We start from the raw sequence: 16,154 nt of genomic DNA on the forward strand, positions 1-16,154 counted from the left end.
GGCGACGAAAAAAAAAAACAAAAACTGGAGCCCGCTAAAGCATTTCTGAGGATGCTTATTCGAAAAAAATGCATAGGAGACCTTATTTGCAGAGAAAATAGTGGTCTTTAATTTTGTATAAGTTCTGTTTAAAAAAAATGCATAGGTAATGAGAAAATCGTAAAAACATGTTCGCCAAGGGATAGGGGTGGTTTCCGCAGTTTATTTCCAGGGATAGGGGCAGTTTTCACAGGGATGTTGCAATAACCATATATATTTATGAAAAACCCTATTAATGGAGCACATGCTCATATGGGTCAAAAAGCAAAAAAAATTTCAGCCTCCCACTTAATTTTTTTTGGCTACAGGGTTACACCAAGAAATCGCTTTTGGTTTCCATGCACGGGTGATAAGAACGTGCAAAAAATGATATATGAAGCATTTTAATAAAGGGCATGATGTGTGAAGGATTCAAAGAAAATCACTTTCTTTATTAATTCTCCTTTTTTGGGGTGGTTCCGGGGAAAAATGGGGGTGCATTACACAAATTTGTAATTAACACAACACCAGTACATGGGTAATCGCTGAAAGTTTTGTTACTCTAGCATAGGCGGTTCAGATGGTATAAAAATGGGTTTTTTAATGTAACACACTGTAATTAAAAAATGGGCAATTGCCCTTAAATGAAACCTATACCAAAAAATCATCTACTTATTTCTGATTAATTTCCGCAGGGTTTCTTCTTGATTTCCATTACAGTTAGGGAAATATAATTTTTTTTAAAACATCTTTTTCAAAAACTTGTCAACTTTGGGGCGCCACCCCCCCTAAACGGTGAGTGATAGACATATGCTGTTGGAAAATAAATAGTAGGAAATATAGTCCTGTTCATATTTCTATAAAAGAAATTTTTTGCAAAACGTACAGGAAGGGCTACCTTTAGCAAAAACCAAAAATTACCCCCTTTAAAGGGATGAAAAGGGGATTTCCGGGACGAAATTTTTTAAGAAAAAGTAGTCTCATAATAAGCACCCTTGGATAAACCAGAAAAAAAAATAAAACCGGACTTGTGTCTATTTTGCGAGGTTCAACCTTTGTTTTCTACACTATAATAAATAATTTCATCTTAGTGTATGGCCTAGACATGGCCTCCTCACGTATCGCATTTCGTCAGTAAAAACACATACTTAGGAATAAAACCGTCTAGTTTCTTTGTTATTAAAGATATTAGAGAAACTAAAAAAATAAAATGTTCACAAAATATGAGAATACAACATAATTTCGATGTTTACCCACCTTTGTACTTTTTCCTCATAACATAGTGTCTCAAACTTTTGTTTCAGTTAAAACACATGTCAAAGAATAAAACCGTATATTTTCTTTGTTTCTAAAGATATTAGGGACATTAAAAAAACAAAATGTTCACAAAAAATAATACTATATTACGACCTCGATTTTAACTCACACTTGTATCCTGTCCGCTCTACAGGGTGTCTAAAACTTAACATAAGGAAAACATTTATTTTCTTCCACTCGGTATAACTACGAAAGAGAAGTTTGAGTAAACCTTTGCCCAACTATGTAAATACCATAGAAAAATCTAAAATAATAAAAAAAATAGCGGAATCCGTTAATCTGTTCATGAAAAAATCAACTATGAAAATGAGCATAATTCCAGGTAATGCATAACTTTTGAAACTACATATACTCTTTCTCATAGACATCTTTCAGTGCGTCACAGTTTTTCGATTTTTTTCTAACGCGTTAAGTTGGAAGTGACAGAAAAAAAGAACATTTATTCTAGTTGTTGATAGATGGCGCTATAATCGAACAAAAAATGATTTACGAATATATACTACATACTTATATTCTGTACAATTTATAAGACTCCACAAATCAAAGAAAATACCATTTTATAAATATGCAATAAGTAAACACAATTGATTTGTTTTTATGCCAAATTTCAAATAAAAGGGTTATACTGCAATAACCTTTTCATATTTGGCTGATTACGATTCTGACAACTGTCAGATTAAACTAAAATGTCATGTTAGAATAAATGTTATAAATGTGTATTATCACGGACTTACCTTTTTTTCTGTCACTTGTGACGCACTGAAAAATGCCTCTGAGAAGGACCATATATATGTGTAATTGTTTTACATACAACCGTCCTCAATCAAGTTTGAACGACGACTACCGTAATTCTATATCAGTTCTTTTTACCATATTTCCTATTTAACATCACTTTTTATACTTTTTATTTTTCATGGCATATGGTCATATGGTCGATATTTTATATTATCTTTATCCATATGCATGTAGAAATTAAATAATTTAACTAGTAATTATTATTAATTAATTCCATTTATTTTATCCTTGCCCTTCTGCTACTTTTTGATTATTACTGGAAGAATGGCATGAAAATGGCTTTCATAACTTCTTGCTGTCTAATACGCATTATATCTTCTAGTTTTTGGAAAGAAATCGACCTTTCTCTCTTCGTGAATCTCAAGCCTCCTAAATACTACAAGGCAAGAACATGATGCATCTATACTACATCCAACATCTGTAGTTGCAACAGATGTACCACACAAAGCCACCAACAAACTAGAACTGCAGGGACCTGAGGCCGACTATATATGCCCAGGTCGACAAGTCAACAGCTGTACCATCTAACATCAAGAAGTTAACCATCGAATAGAAAAGCCATAAGTATAATCCAAACTGTTAGCTCTCGGCAAGAATTTGAACATCTTCTTCTAAAAGTGCCTATCCGTTCCGGATGTTGGCGATCATCAAGGCTATCTTGACTTTGTTTACCGCAGCGCGGAACAGTGCAGTGGTAGTCGCGTTATACCACTTTGGCAAATTTTGAAGCCAGAAAATGCGTCTTCTTCCCGGTCCTCTTTTACCATTTACCTTCCCTTGGAGAATCAGTTGAAGATTTGAATATATGTTATTGAATCGAATACATAATTTTTCCTTTACATTTTTTAAAGAATAATAAACCCGATTAGTTAACTTACTATTTTATTTGTCTCCGTCTAGATCTTTCTCGTTCATATTTTTGATTACGACAAGGCGTAGTCACAACCTGAGAGACTGAGCAAAAGCTGGCCTAAACGATAACTATCATAGTTGATTGAAATATAATTTTACAATAGTGTTTCAATTATCTGTGGCAGTTTGTCGTTACACCCAACGCCTTTACAGGTGAGACGATATTCGTAACACATTGACACCCAACGTGCTTTATCCGTAACAACATGTATCGTTACCCATCTCAACGTGAATGGGAGCCTTTATCAGTGCCCCGATTGCATTCTTTTTTAACCAAAGCAATTAGTCAGCGATTAGTGAAAAATAAAAACTAATCTGGGTGGGCTGTATACCATATACTCGTAGTTAAATAAACTTATACATCGAAGTAAAACGACTTCTAAGTAGTAGGTATAATTTAATAAAATGCTGAAAAATCGCAATGTATTACATAAAATATGTTCAGAAAGAACGTTTTCGGACCTGTCAGTCCATCATTAGTGAACTCATATACTTGCTAACTAGCCCCAGTAACAAACAATGGTTATAATTATAATTCAATTTACATTCTAAAGTAGTAAAATTGCCACTTTACTCTACCATCACGAATGACTTGGGAAAGTAGCCAAGTTATTTTGACTTGGAAGACATTCTAAGACAATTCTAAGCTTCAATTTGTACCTTTTGTACACGGCGAAAACCGGTTATAGGAATATCCCAGTACCTATAAGGAATAGCAATTTGAGGCCACGAAAGTTTCTACTAGCCACCAATGACCGGTTATTAGAATATTCCGATTATAGGAATACTTTTGCTTGGCACGAAGGCTATTCCAATACGCGGGTTCGTCTGCACTTCAAAATAGCTCATTTCATGTTTTTTCATAGGTTATATGCAAATTAAAGTAACTGAGTCTTTTAGAACATTTAAAAATGGGAAAAACACGTTCAAACCCCCAAAAACAGTTTTTTGGATTTTTAAAAGTGGCGAACCTTACGGAAAAATCTGAAAAATATTAAAAATGTAGTGTATGATAAAATACACAAAATAAAAAAAAATCCTCCAGCCATATTAAAAAAGAATGTGTGTATACTTTGTACGCACGTAAGAAGTTATACTTCTATTATATGATTTCTTAAAAATAAATATACTTTAAACAGTTTGTTTTAATTTTTTTTTTAAAACACCAAACTAATTTTGTGCTTACCGCTTTCAAAAAAATAAAAAAAAGTATAGGATTGCTCCGGATTTGAACTCAAGACCTCTCGATCTCTGGCGGAATGCTATACCAAATACGCTACGAGGACTGTGTCTGTATCGGTTCGGACGTACCTAATGACAATTCACGGTAACAAACAGGCAAGGTGAAGTATAATAAATATACAATAAAATGTTTTAATAATACTCATCTTACTCATGAGGAAGACAAATCGAAAGACAAAAATTATAATAAATATATTTACTAAAAACACTAATATATTCTACTCACACCTTTTCTTGCACTGATATATTTATACATAACTTGAAAGATAGCCACTAAACGCCATACTGCCTGTGTGCGCATGCGCGCAGTATTGACATTTTACTCTCAATCGCGCCTAAAGAAGTATAACTTAAAAAAAGTTATACGCTTTTTTCAACAAAAAAAAATAATTTTTTGAAGTTATGTACACTCAACCTCCGGATCTATATAAAATAGCCATGTATGAATTTTAAAAATTAATTGCATTCCACCTAAAAAAATAAAACGAAAAATGAAGTTTTTGATGGTGGGAAAGGGGGTGATGGGTTAAAATTACACTGAATCTTATTTTTTAATTACATAGAATTAAAAAATAATCAAAAAAATTAAATTCTGGGAGTGAGGGAGGGTAGCTTTTAATTTATTTATCCCGTCAATAAGTGGAAAGTTTGATGCGCCACTGTCGACGCATGTGCTAATAAAAAGTAACGGCACAGTGTTCATATGTTTTATCTTAGGTTCTACTATTTAAGTTATAGGCTCTTATCGTGCCTAAAATGATTAGCAAATTTCATCTATACCCGCTCCTAGTCTATTATTACCCTACCATTATTGGTAACCTGTAATATGTGTTATTTACCCTGTATTATGTTATTAATTTATTACCCTAATATATTATGTGCCCATAATATCTACAATACAATTTATATCATTTACTTAAACAATTACGAACGAGAAAAACTTATAAAAGCTAAATAATTAATATTAATTTTGGGTACCAATAATTAAATAATAGAAATGAATAAAAATTTTCATTTCCAAACGAAACCAAAGCCGTCTTATACTTATTTCTACAAGCACTCTGATAGGTTTCAAAACTCGTTAGTTTATCATCAGAGAATGTATATTTAGCTATCTCTAAACCAACTGAAATAATTCAGAACTCTAGCCACGAATTGCAACTAACGAAATGAAGGGTACACCGGAAAAACCGGCTAAGTCCATTTTTGTAGAAATTGCATTTTTGACGTCATCTTGTAGTAAATTCCAGTTTACATCTTCTGAAACCTTTAAACAAGGCAATAACAAAACAAGTCACGAGAAAAAGCCCATAAATATATGCCCATACACGAGAGAAATAAGCTAAGTCCAAGCGGTACAGTATAATAACAAGCTAAGTCCAAAATATCGAGACGTGACGGCTCCCTTATTTCGGTATCAATCAGACGGTCAGTCATAACAACGCCACATAAACAGAATGTTATTTTATTTTCTTAATCAATTTTCAATTGTTTTTTTTTATTGAACAGGGGAAAAAGCGGCTAAGTCACTACCCTTATACAGTGCTGGATTCCCAGGGCTGAAATTATTATAGCAAAGTTAAACTATTCGCAGAATGTGAAAAATATACCTTCTTTTATAGTTTTTTTGTTAGAAATCTAAGACTCAAGCTAGCGACAAACATACAACGGACTAAAAGTTAAACACTTTCGAAACTTACAAACTTATTTTGAAATTTTTATAGCAACACATGATCGGACCAAAATTCAAAACCTGACATTTTATACCTTTACCAATTTACTGAATGCTCTAAGTCAGGGGTGTCAAACTCAATTTTGCAGAGGGCCATATATTAAATTCAGAATGTGTCGGCGGGCCAGATTCAAATAAAAAAAAATGCACTGAATTATTATAACATTTTATTTAATAGTATACTTATAATATACGGTTGTTAAAAATCATATCAAAGTTATAAAAGAGGGTAATTATTTTGAGCTCGAGGATCCAGATACCTGACTTCTCTTGTTTTTGACAAGCTCATTGATGTCAGGTATCATATTCGTTGTATTTATTTTAAGAATTGATTAGAGATGTTCATTTGTAAGTCTTGTGCGATGTTTGTTCTTATTTATTTTCATGACGGAAAACATCTGCTCACATAAATAGGTGCTACCAAACATGCACAGAATGCGTGCTGCATGCTTTTTTAATTCCGGGTAGTTATCCAAACTCTTGAAATATTGTGTATAAAATGTAAGTGCGTTAACCTCTTTAAATTTTTCTTTCAAAATACTGTCCGATTGAAGATCTATCAACTCCATTTGCAAATGAACTGGTGCCTGTGAAGCTTCAAAATTGAATGGATTGTTGAAAATTGGGAATTCCATTTCATTCATTTTGTGGAAGTCTTCAAAACGATTGTTGAATTCCGTGATAAGATTTTGCAGAAGTTGAGAATATTGATCCAATTTTTTTTGATCCACTGTGCCAAATGATTTTAAATGAGGGAAATGATCCAAAGTTTGATTTTTTACCTGATTTTCCCACAGCCTCAACTTTGTTTCAAAGGCTTGAATACATGAGTACATTTGAGTGACAATCAGATTTTTACCCTGTAACTTTACATTCAGATCAGTCAAGTGTTTATTCATATCTACCAAAAAGGCACAATCAACCCACCAGTCATTGTCATAATCAATTGGGTTGCCTTTTTCTAACATGAAAGCTTGAATAGGGTCACGTAATGCAAAAAATCTTTCTAAAACTACTCCTCGACTGAGCCAACGAACTTCGGTGAAATAAGGGACATCAGAAAACTTTTCGTCCAAATCTTGTAAAAACTGCCTGAACTGTCGGTGATTTAGTCCTCTGCTCCTTATAAAATTTACTATTTTAATTATAGGTTGCATGACATGGTCCATTTTTAAATGTTTGGATGCCAATGATTCCTGGTGAATTATACAGTGAAATCCCACAAAATTTCCTGATGTTTTCTGTTTTAATTTAGTTACAACGCCCGAATGTTGGCCAACCATGGCAGGAGCGCCATCCGTAGTTGTGCTGCTAAGTATATTCCAATCGAGTCCATATTCTGCCATCAAATGCTCCAATGCAGAATAAATATCATTTGCTGTTGTAGTACCTGTCAATGGAACGCACTTTAATAGTTCTTCAGTTATTTCAAAGTTACTGTTAATACCTCGTATAAAAACAGCAAGTTGAGCTGTATCAACAGTATCAGTGCTCTCATCAACAGCCAGTGAAAAGTTTGTAAATTCCTTAATTTTCTCCTTCAGTTGAAGAACCAAATTTTGAGATAAATCATTTATTCTTGAAGCAACAGTGTTTCTTGACAGCGAAATATTTTGAATTATTGACTTTTGAAATGGAAATGAAACATCGGCAACTTTCAACATACAGTCTTTAATAAAATCACCATCAGTGAAAGGTTTTGATCTCTTCGCGATTTCTAATGCAATAATAAAACTTGATTTCAGGGCATCTTCGCTCTCAGTATTAGCTTTAGTAAATATCGATTGTTGACCTTGAAGTTTAGATTTTAAAGATGACAATCTGTCCATTCTTATTTTTTCAGTGTAACAATCGAATTTTGATTTATGATTCGTATCATAGTGTCTCTTCAAGTTAAACTCCTTACAAACAGCAACTGTTTGATTGCAAATCAAACACAGTGGTTTACCTTTCCATTCTATGAAAAAATATGCATTTTCCCATTTAGACTGAAAAACTCTACGTTCACTATCAACTTTACGTTTTTGTGACATTATGCCGAAATCGTAACAAATATGGAACTCGACACAATTATGGATATCGCACACGCACGACACAAACAAATGTACAATACCTTCTCAACCACTACTTCGCAACTGACTCACGTGACACGTCGACGCACTTCTTTTATATCGATAAGGAAGGTTCTAGTCTAGACTCGAAGCGCATGGAAGATTCTATTGTTCTCAACAAAAATAATAGGGTGTTTCCGCTAAGAGATGGTGTTACTGTCTATCTCTCTCGCTTGTCTAGGCACGCGCTGCCTTTGAAATGACTTATAAATGTAGTGTAGTGTACGCATTTTAAAACTTCCGTAGAGCAATCGAGTGAAGTCTAAAAGCTCTAAAAAACATGATTCTTCTTTCTGTGACACATTGCGATCGCGGGCCGTATCTTTGACATGACTGCTCTAAGTTATATGTTAAACAATATCAGCGCGCGGACAAAGCGTTCCAGGATTGCAGTCTTAATTTTCAATATTTTATTGAGATATTTGGCATACATTCGTAATATAGTAAAAAATGGCGTTACGGAGCCCAATTTGAGAAATATGTTAGTGTGTGGAAAGTACTCTACAATTAAATAAAATATTACAAAACGAGCCTGTACCACCATTAATAAGAACAAAAAAATACACTTTCTTCAAATAAACTTTTTTACCTCATGCCTAGATTTTTTGTCACATTGGAATTACTAAAAATCGATTATCTATATCAAGAAATCGAACTTGACTGACTTGTCAACATTTAGCGCGCCTATGAGTTATTGTTATCACAATACCGTGCCTTCGTTTTTGATAGCATAGTGTCACTGTCGTATTGCTAACGCACTGTTGCTGCACTGTTAAAAGTTCGCAGAACTTTCGAAAAACAAATATTGATGAGGGTAGCCTCTTAAAAAATTGCCATTTTGACACTTACTTGTTAATAACTATTATATGCCTCCGAACTGTGACGGTCATTTCTGTATTTATAATGTAATCGGTATATAGTACCCAAAAAACCCATTTGCAACCTGGCTGGGTCAGTGTCCGTAACATGGTAGTACTTGTATATGTATCAATCAACAATTGTTGATTAATAGGGCTTTGTCATATCAGAGGAACTATACTACTGAATGAAGGGTGAAGCAGTACGATGTGCTCCTACTAGTGTAAAAATGGCAGAAATTGTGCAGTGGCGGATCTAGACATTTGCCTGGGGGGGGGGGGGGACTTCCAGTGAAACACCAACCAAAAGACATAACAAAAATAAACTCAGATTACATAAAAGACATAAGTACAGTAAAGACATAAAAGTTATAGGCATAACAACACGAAACTTTATAAGCGGAGATTTTTTAGGATGAGGAATCTAAATTCGCCACCAAAAATGATGTATTACCCAGAGGGCGCCACATACGTCTTTCAGCGCTCATTTAATACGTTCAATTGTTTTTTATCCCCCACTCTACATACTTTTTGAATAAAAATTTTTATTCTCTTAATATTTTTACTTAAAAAAGGTATACTAGATTTATCTCGATAAACTCAACTGTTTTCGAGATAAACGCATTTTAAATCTGCGATACAACAGAATTTTTTGCATAATAAATATCATTGTAGTTAGACCCGAAAAATAAACTTGAAACCATAATAATTGTGCCAGTTCTCATATTTATGTCATTGCATCGCAAATTCCATTTGAAGAAATTTACGATACATTTTTGCAAATTTTTATGGTTTTAAGTTATTTTGCGGGTGTAACTACAATGATGTTATTCAAAAAATTATGTTACCTCACAGATTTAAAATGCGTTTATCTCGAAAACGGTCGGGTTTAGCGAGATGAATGTAGTATAACTTTTTTAAGTAAAAATATCAAGAGAATAAAAGTTTTGATGCAAAAAAGTAGATAATAAAAAAATTTAACTAATTAAATGAGCGCTGAAAGGTGTATGTGGCGCCCTCTGGGAAATACATAATTTTGGTGACGAATTTAGATTTCTCGTCCCAAAAAACCCCCGCTTAGCAAACTTTGTGTTATTATCCCATACCTGTTAAGAGATATTCAAGAATAAAAATAAAATAAAAGTTTAACTTTGACCGTATTTCGGTTACTATCATTTTTCGTACTAAAGTAAGTTAGCTTAAATCGACTTATTTTAATCTCAGGAATCTGAGATTAAGCTATGGCCCATTCTTTACCAAACACCCTGTATAGAAAAAGCTGACCAGTATACTTTCTAGAGACGCCAGAATTCTACTATTCTTAGGAAACATTGTTCAACTAATTAAGCTAGATTGATATAGGTAACTAATGCGATTCAATTATAATAAAAGAATGTTAAAAATATGTTATTATAATATATGTATTTACCTACTCACATCACAATAATACAAGTACCTAACCTAGTCAGAAGACGTTAGGTCTGTTAACATCGTTTCTGGTATTCTGGTTCGGTGTAAGAAGGGAATACGATAAACTTGCGATAAACAAAACCGGCAGCCTTATCATGGCACTGACTAAAACCACAGTTTAATGCTTAAAAGAATTTTTAATGCCATATTATACTGCGAAACAATCAAGGTGATGAATACGTGACTACGTTTACACAGGCAGGTGTAATTATTACACCGTGTAATATTACCATTATGTAAGCAGCAGAAATCCAGCCAGTGACGATGAATGAAGTGTGAATGCATTGTAAATGCAAAACAACAATTTGTTTCACGAAATTACCAACGTTCTCAATATTTGGAATGGTCTAAAGTTAGAAATCAACAAATGAATAATATAATAACACAATTACAAACACGTATCAGCTTAAAACGCAAATAAAGCAAATAAGCAGTCATACCAATGCTGCCATTATATTTTATACAGTGTTGAGCACGTAAAAGTTGGAATAAATTCATTTTGTCGAAAATGGACGATTTTGGAAAAAATCCCTAAACAGGTCCATTTTTATTTTTAAATTACGACTTCTTGGCATATCTATCATCCTAGTGACGTCACCCACCTGGGCGTGATGACGCCATCGATGTTTTTTTTAAATGAGAATAGGGGTCGTGTGATAGCTCCTTTGAAAGGTAATTCAATTATCTATTCAGTAATATAAACATTAGCATAATTATTTATACAGGGTGTCCAAAAAAATTTTTTGGATTAAATTTATTGACATAAAAAGAAGAATGTCTGTAATTTATTTAATTCAAGATACATTTTACTGCTCTCAGAAAACAGAGGTTTTACTACATTTTTAATGTTTAATTATGTTAATAATTATTATGTCGATATAATAACAGCCGAAAATGAAGATGACCTACAAAGATTAATTAAAGAATTCGAAAATACGGCTCTCATATACAACATGGTGATCTCAACAGAGAAAACTAAATCGATAGTAATATCGGCGGAACCGAGACGATGTAAATTGGTCGTAAATAACAAAATAATAGAACAAGCGATGGAAACGGAATACTTGGGAGTAAAACTGTCAAGCTACGGAAAAGTGGAAGAAGTACAAAAACAACTGAACATGGCGAACAGAGCAGCAGGATGTCTCAACAAACACAATCTGGAGAAACAAATACCTCACAATGGAAACGAAAACCAGGTTATATAAGTCAACAATAAGACCGATAATGACGTACACAGCGGAAACAAGAGCAGATACGGCGAAAACACAAAGACTGCTGGAAACAGCAGAAATGAAAGTTTTACGAAAAATAACAAACCGAACTCTAAGAGACAGAGTAAGAAGTGAGGAAATAAGCGAGATGTGGTATAGAACAAATAAACATGAAACAAGAAGAAAGATAGAATGGAATCAACACATAGAAAGAATGACAGAAAATAAAATAGTACGAATAGCAAGAGACAAATCGCCAAATGGAAGAAGATCATTGGGGCGACCGAGGAAAAGTTGATCAGACAATGTCAATTGAGGCTAAAAACCGAAGTAAACTCAGTGGCGGCTCGTGACCTCAGTATGCGGGTAGGCAACACACACACACACACACACACACACATATATATATATATATATATATATATATATATATATATATATATATATATATATTATGTTATATGTCTATTTGATCTGAAAATTAAATTTTGATAATTATAAAAAGGATTCAATTTAATATAAAATATTTTCAATTTTCTCAACCACGGGCATATAAATGTAGAACAACCTGTATACAACAAATTGTTATATTTAATTTTAAGAAGTGATTAAACGAAACTCGGGAAAATGCGCTTAGAACAAACAAAGTGAATGGCGCGTACCATTATCGTTGTTCGCGGAAGGTTCGATCATTAGCCTATGCTAAATAAGACTCAGTTGGAATCGATAATAGGTCATTATCGTTGTTCGCGGAAGGTTCGATCATTAGCCGATGCTAAATAAGACTCAAGTGAAGTAGATAATAGGTCATTAAATTTTGTAAATAGTAGAAAGTAATTTTAGAATGGGAATTAACTATTTCTTTTTTGAAATCCATTAAGCATATTTAGAAAGATTAAAAATTGGTTTTGAGGAATACTGCGAATGAGAGTTGGTGGTGGAAGGTTGATTTGTGAATCTGGAAGGGATATTTAGAAAGTAGGGGAATGAATGACAAATAGAGATCAGAATGTTTTGAGCTGTCGAGAAGTGAAGTCCAGTAGTAGACGGTAGTGTACGGAGAGTGAGAAAGCCGGTGTAGTTCCGTGAGTGTGGAGTATCTATCGTGGAACGAGAGGTAGGCCAGGTTGAGAGTAAAAGAACCTCCTTGAGCCAAGAGTGTCCCGGTAGCTGATTGCAGTTTCGAAAAAGGTAGAATACAGCATCACGACAGAAGCAGGAAAGAGAGCTATACGAGCTAGTTTTCAAAGGAGAACATTACTGAAAGCCAGGACGAGGTTTTGATCGCAGCCAAGGATAGCAGGAAACGGGTCTTGTGTGAAGACATTCTTAGTTCACCAGAAAAAGGTCAGTCTCATATGTTTGGACATGAATGTATGGGTTTTTCGTATTAAATACCACATTATAAATTGAAGAACATAATAAATAATATCAGAAAAGCTTCATCAAACTTAAATAGAATTGTTGCTAATAAATCCTAATAGTTAAATGTTAATAAAAACTTTCAATTGGAAACCAAAAGGAAATAAGATTCCCATTTGTAAATGTTATGATTAAGAATAATAAGATCTAGCAAATATTAAGCAGTGATTGCCATTTAAATAAAATAAACAATATTTTGATTATAATTGTAACCCATATGTGTGTATTATTTTACTCTTTTCTTTCCTATCCCGATTAGGAACCATTGAGAAATACTTAGAAGCCACGAGAGTAAGTAATTAATTTTATAATTCGCCCTGAGATTGAAAACATATTGATATGTGATCTGGTAAATTAATTAGATTATGATTAATGCATTGATTAAATTAAATGACATATAAGAATATTATCTCATATCAATAATCAAGATCACATCAACTGTCGTCCAACGTGGAAAGCATTGAAAAGTATTTCTAGTGGCAAATTTGAAGGATAGAAAGAGTAAAGCCGGTATTTGAAAATTTATATGCCTGTGGTAAAAAGTGAGATACTTACATTTGATAACATAAAATTTTAGATCTCTTTAGGTACAAATTTTACATAACTGATTTAATACTTTATTTTTACGATATTTACATTTGATATATTTATGAACAATTTATAATATTGGGTGAGAAAAAGTCGTTTTGGTAACATACTAGTAAAATTTCATATTTGGCGGGGACAGTACTTCTTGAAAACAAATGTCTGTGACAAGAAGCCAAAGCAAAGACAACAAAAAACAAAAAGAACATTCAAATCAAGAGAATAATTCAGACCAAGAAGATATTTTAGACACGACAATCATGGCATCAGAACAGCAAGAATTATCAGGAATAGATAAACTATTACAACTGATGCAACTCCAGTCACAAAAAATGGATGAAGCAAAAAGGACAATGGATAAAAATCAGGAAGAAACATCAAAGAAAATGGATAAAGTGGATCAAAAAATGGATGAAACACAACAAAAATTGGATCAAAAAATGGATGAAACACAAAAAAAATGGATGAAACACAACAAAAATTGGATCAAAAAATGGATGAAACACAACAAAAAATGAAACAAGCAATAGAAGAGAACAACAACAAAATGGAGGAACGCATAGGAAAGTATGAAAAGGAAGTAAAAGGATGTTTAACAACAATGAAAAACGAGATGAAAGAACAAGAAATGAAAATTCAAAATAAAATAATGCCAAACATGTCACATGACATGATAGTAGGAGTTGACGAATTGGCAGAAAAACATGTAGTGATAGATTTTAAAAATAATACGATGAATCTAACAGAAGAAAAAGAAGAAGAACAGGACAAGGAACAGGAGAAACAAAATACGGACGAATCAGGTAAAGAACAAACAGTGGAAATGAATTTGGTAACGAAGCAAGGACAAAGAAGAAAAGGGAGAAAAAGTCAGAAAAAGACAAAAGAAAATGAAACCTGTGGCTCCTCAAAAGAAGAGTTGAGCCCAGAAGAAGAAAAATTGAGAGTATCAAAAGCAAAAGAAAACTGGGATTCCTCAAAAGAAGAGATGAGCGCAGGAGAAGATGAAATAAAGCTAACAAATGAAAGCGAAAAAGATATGATCGAAACAGTGGCATTTGAAGAGGAGGCATATGAAAACGAGGATGCAGAATACACGGTAAAAGTATGTGAAAAATCTGAGGAAAAAGACAGAAGATTGATATGGGAAAAAGGGAAAGACAACATAATAGCCGACACTCTAACACAGGATGAGGACACTGAAAATAAGGAAACAATTACTCTACAGGTGGGACTAATTAGAGTAATACAAGAAGAAGGGGTATAAGACGTAGATTAAAGTAATGAAATATACAGGGAGTTGGTTTTGCCTCGAGAAAATTTATTTAAAAATGCAGATAAATTTTATCGAATACAAGGCGGGGATTTGTTATATGTCTATTTGATCTGAAAATTAAATTTTGATAATTATAAAAAGGATTCAATTTAATATAAAATATTTTCAATTTTCTCAACCACGGGCATATAAATGTAGAACAACCTGTATACAACAAATTGTTATATTTAATTTTAAGAAGTGATTAAACGAAACTCGGGAAAATGCGCTTAGAATAAACAAAGTGAATGGCGCGTACCATTATCGTTGTTCGCGGAAGGTTCGATCATTAGCCTATGCTAAATAAGACTCAGTTGGAATCGATAATAGGTCATTATCGTTGTTCGCGGAAGGTTCGATCATTAGCCGATGCTAAATAAGACTCAAGTGAAGTAGATAATAGGTCATTAAATTTTGTAAATAGTAGAAAGTAATTTTAGAATGGGAATTAACTATTTCTTTTTTGAAATCCATTAAGCATATTTAGAAAGATTAAAAATTGGTTTTGAGGAATACTGCGAATGAGAGTTGGTGGTGGAAGGTTGATTTGTGAATCTGGAAGGGATATTTAGAAAGTAGGGGAATGAATGACAAATAGAGATCAGAATGTTTTGAGCTGTCGAGAAGTGAAGTCCAGTAGTAGACGGTAGTGTACGGAGAGTGAGAAAGCCGGTGTAGTTCCGTGAGTGTGGAGTATCTATCGTGGAACGAGAGGTAGGCCAGGTTGAGAGTAAAAGAACCTCCTTGAGCCAAGAGTGTCCCGGTAGCTGATTGCAGTTTCGAAAAAGGTAGAATACAGCATCACGACAGAAGCAGGAAAGAGAGCTATACGAGCTAGTTTTCAAAGGAGAACATTACTGAAAGCCAGGACGAGGTTTTGATCGCAGCCAAGGATAGCAGGAAACGGGTCTTGTGTGAAGACATTCTCAGTTCACCAGAAAAAGGTCAGTCTCATATGTTTGGACATGAATGTATGGGTTTTTCGTATTAAATACCACATTATAAATTGAAGAACATAATAAATAATATCAGAAAAGCTTCATCAAACTTAAATAGAATTGTTGCTAATAAATCCTAATAGTTAAATGTTAATAAAAACTTTCAATTGGAAACCAAAAGGAAATAAGATTCCCATTTGTAAATGTTATGATTAAGAATAATAAG

General features: G+C 33.4%; 1 protein-coding gene across 2 annotated transcripts in view; it reads right to left on the reverse strand.

Annotated features, from left to right (window-relative positions):
* Nucleotides 1–10,631, reverse strand: part of LOC126886017 (DNA repair protein RAD50-like) — a 61,565-nt gene extending 50,934 nt beyond the window's left edge. Inside the window, exon 1 of one of the 2 annotated variants that reach the window (XM_050652856.1) lies at nt 10,422–10,631. The gene's annotated coding sequence lies outside the window, so the exon portion shown is untranslated. Of the gene's footprint in view, nt 1–10,413 lie in introns of both variants that reach the window. The other variant, XM_050652857.1, reaches the window with a different exon arrangement.
* Nucleotides 10,632–16,154: the final 5,523 nt, after the last annotated feature.

Source organism: Diabrotica virgifera, chromosome 6 (genome assembly GCF_917563875.1).
Source record: "Diabrotica virgifera virgifera chromosome 6, PGI_DIABVI_V3a".
In the NCBI taxonomy this organism is placed as follows: Eukaryota; Metazoa; Arthropoda; class Insecta; order Coleoptera; family Chrysomelidae; genus Diabrotica; species Diabrotica virgifera.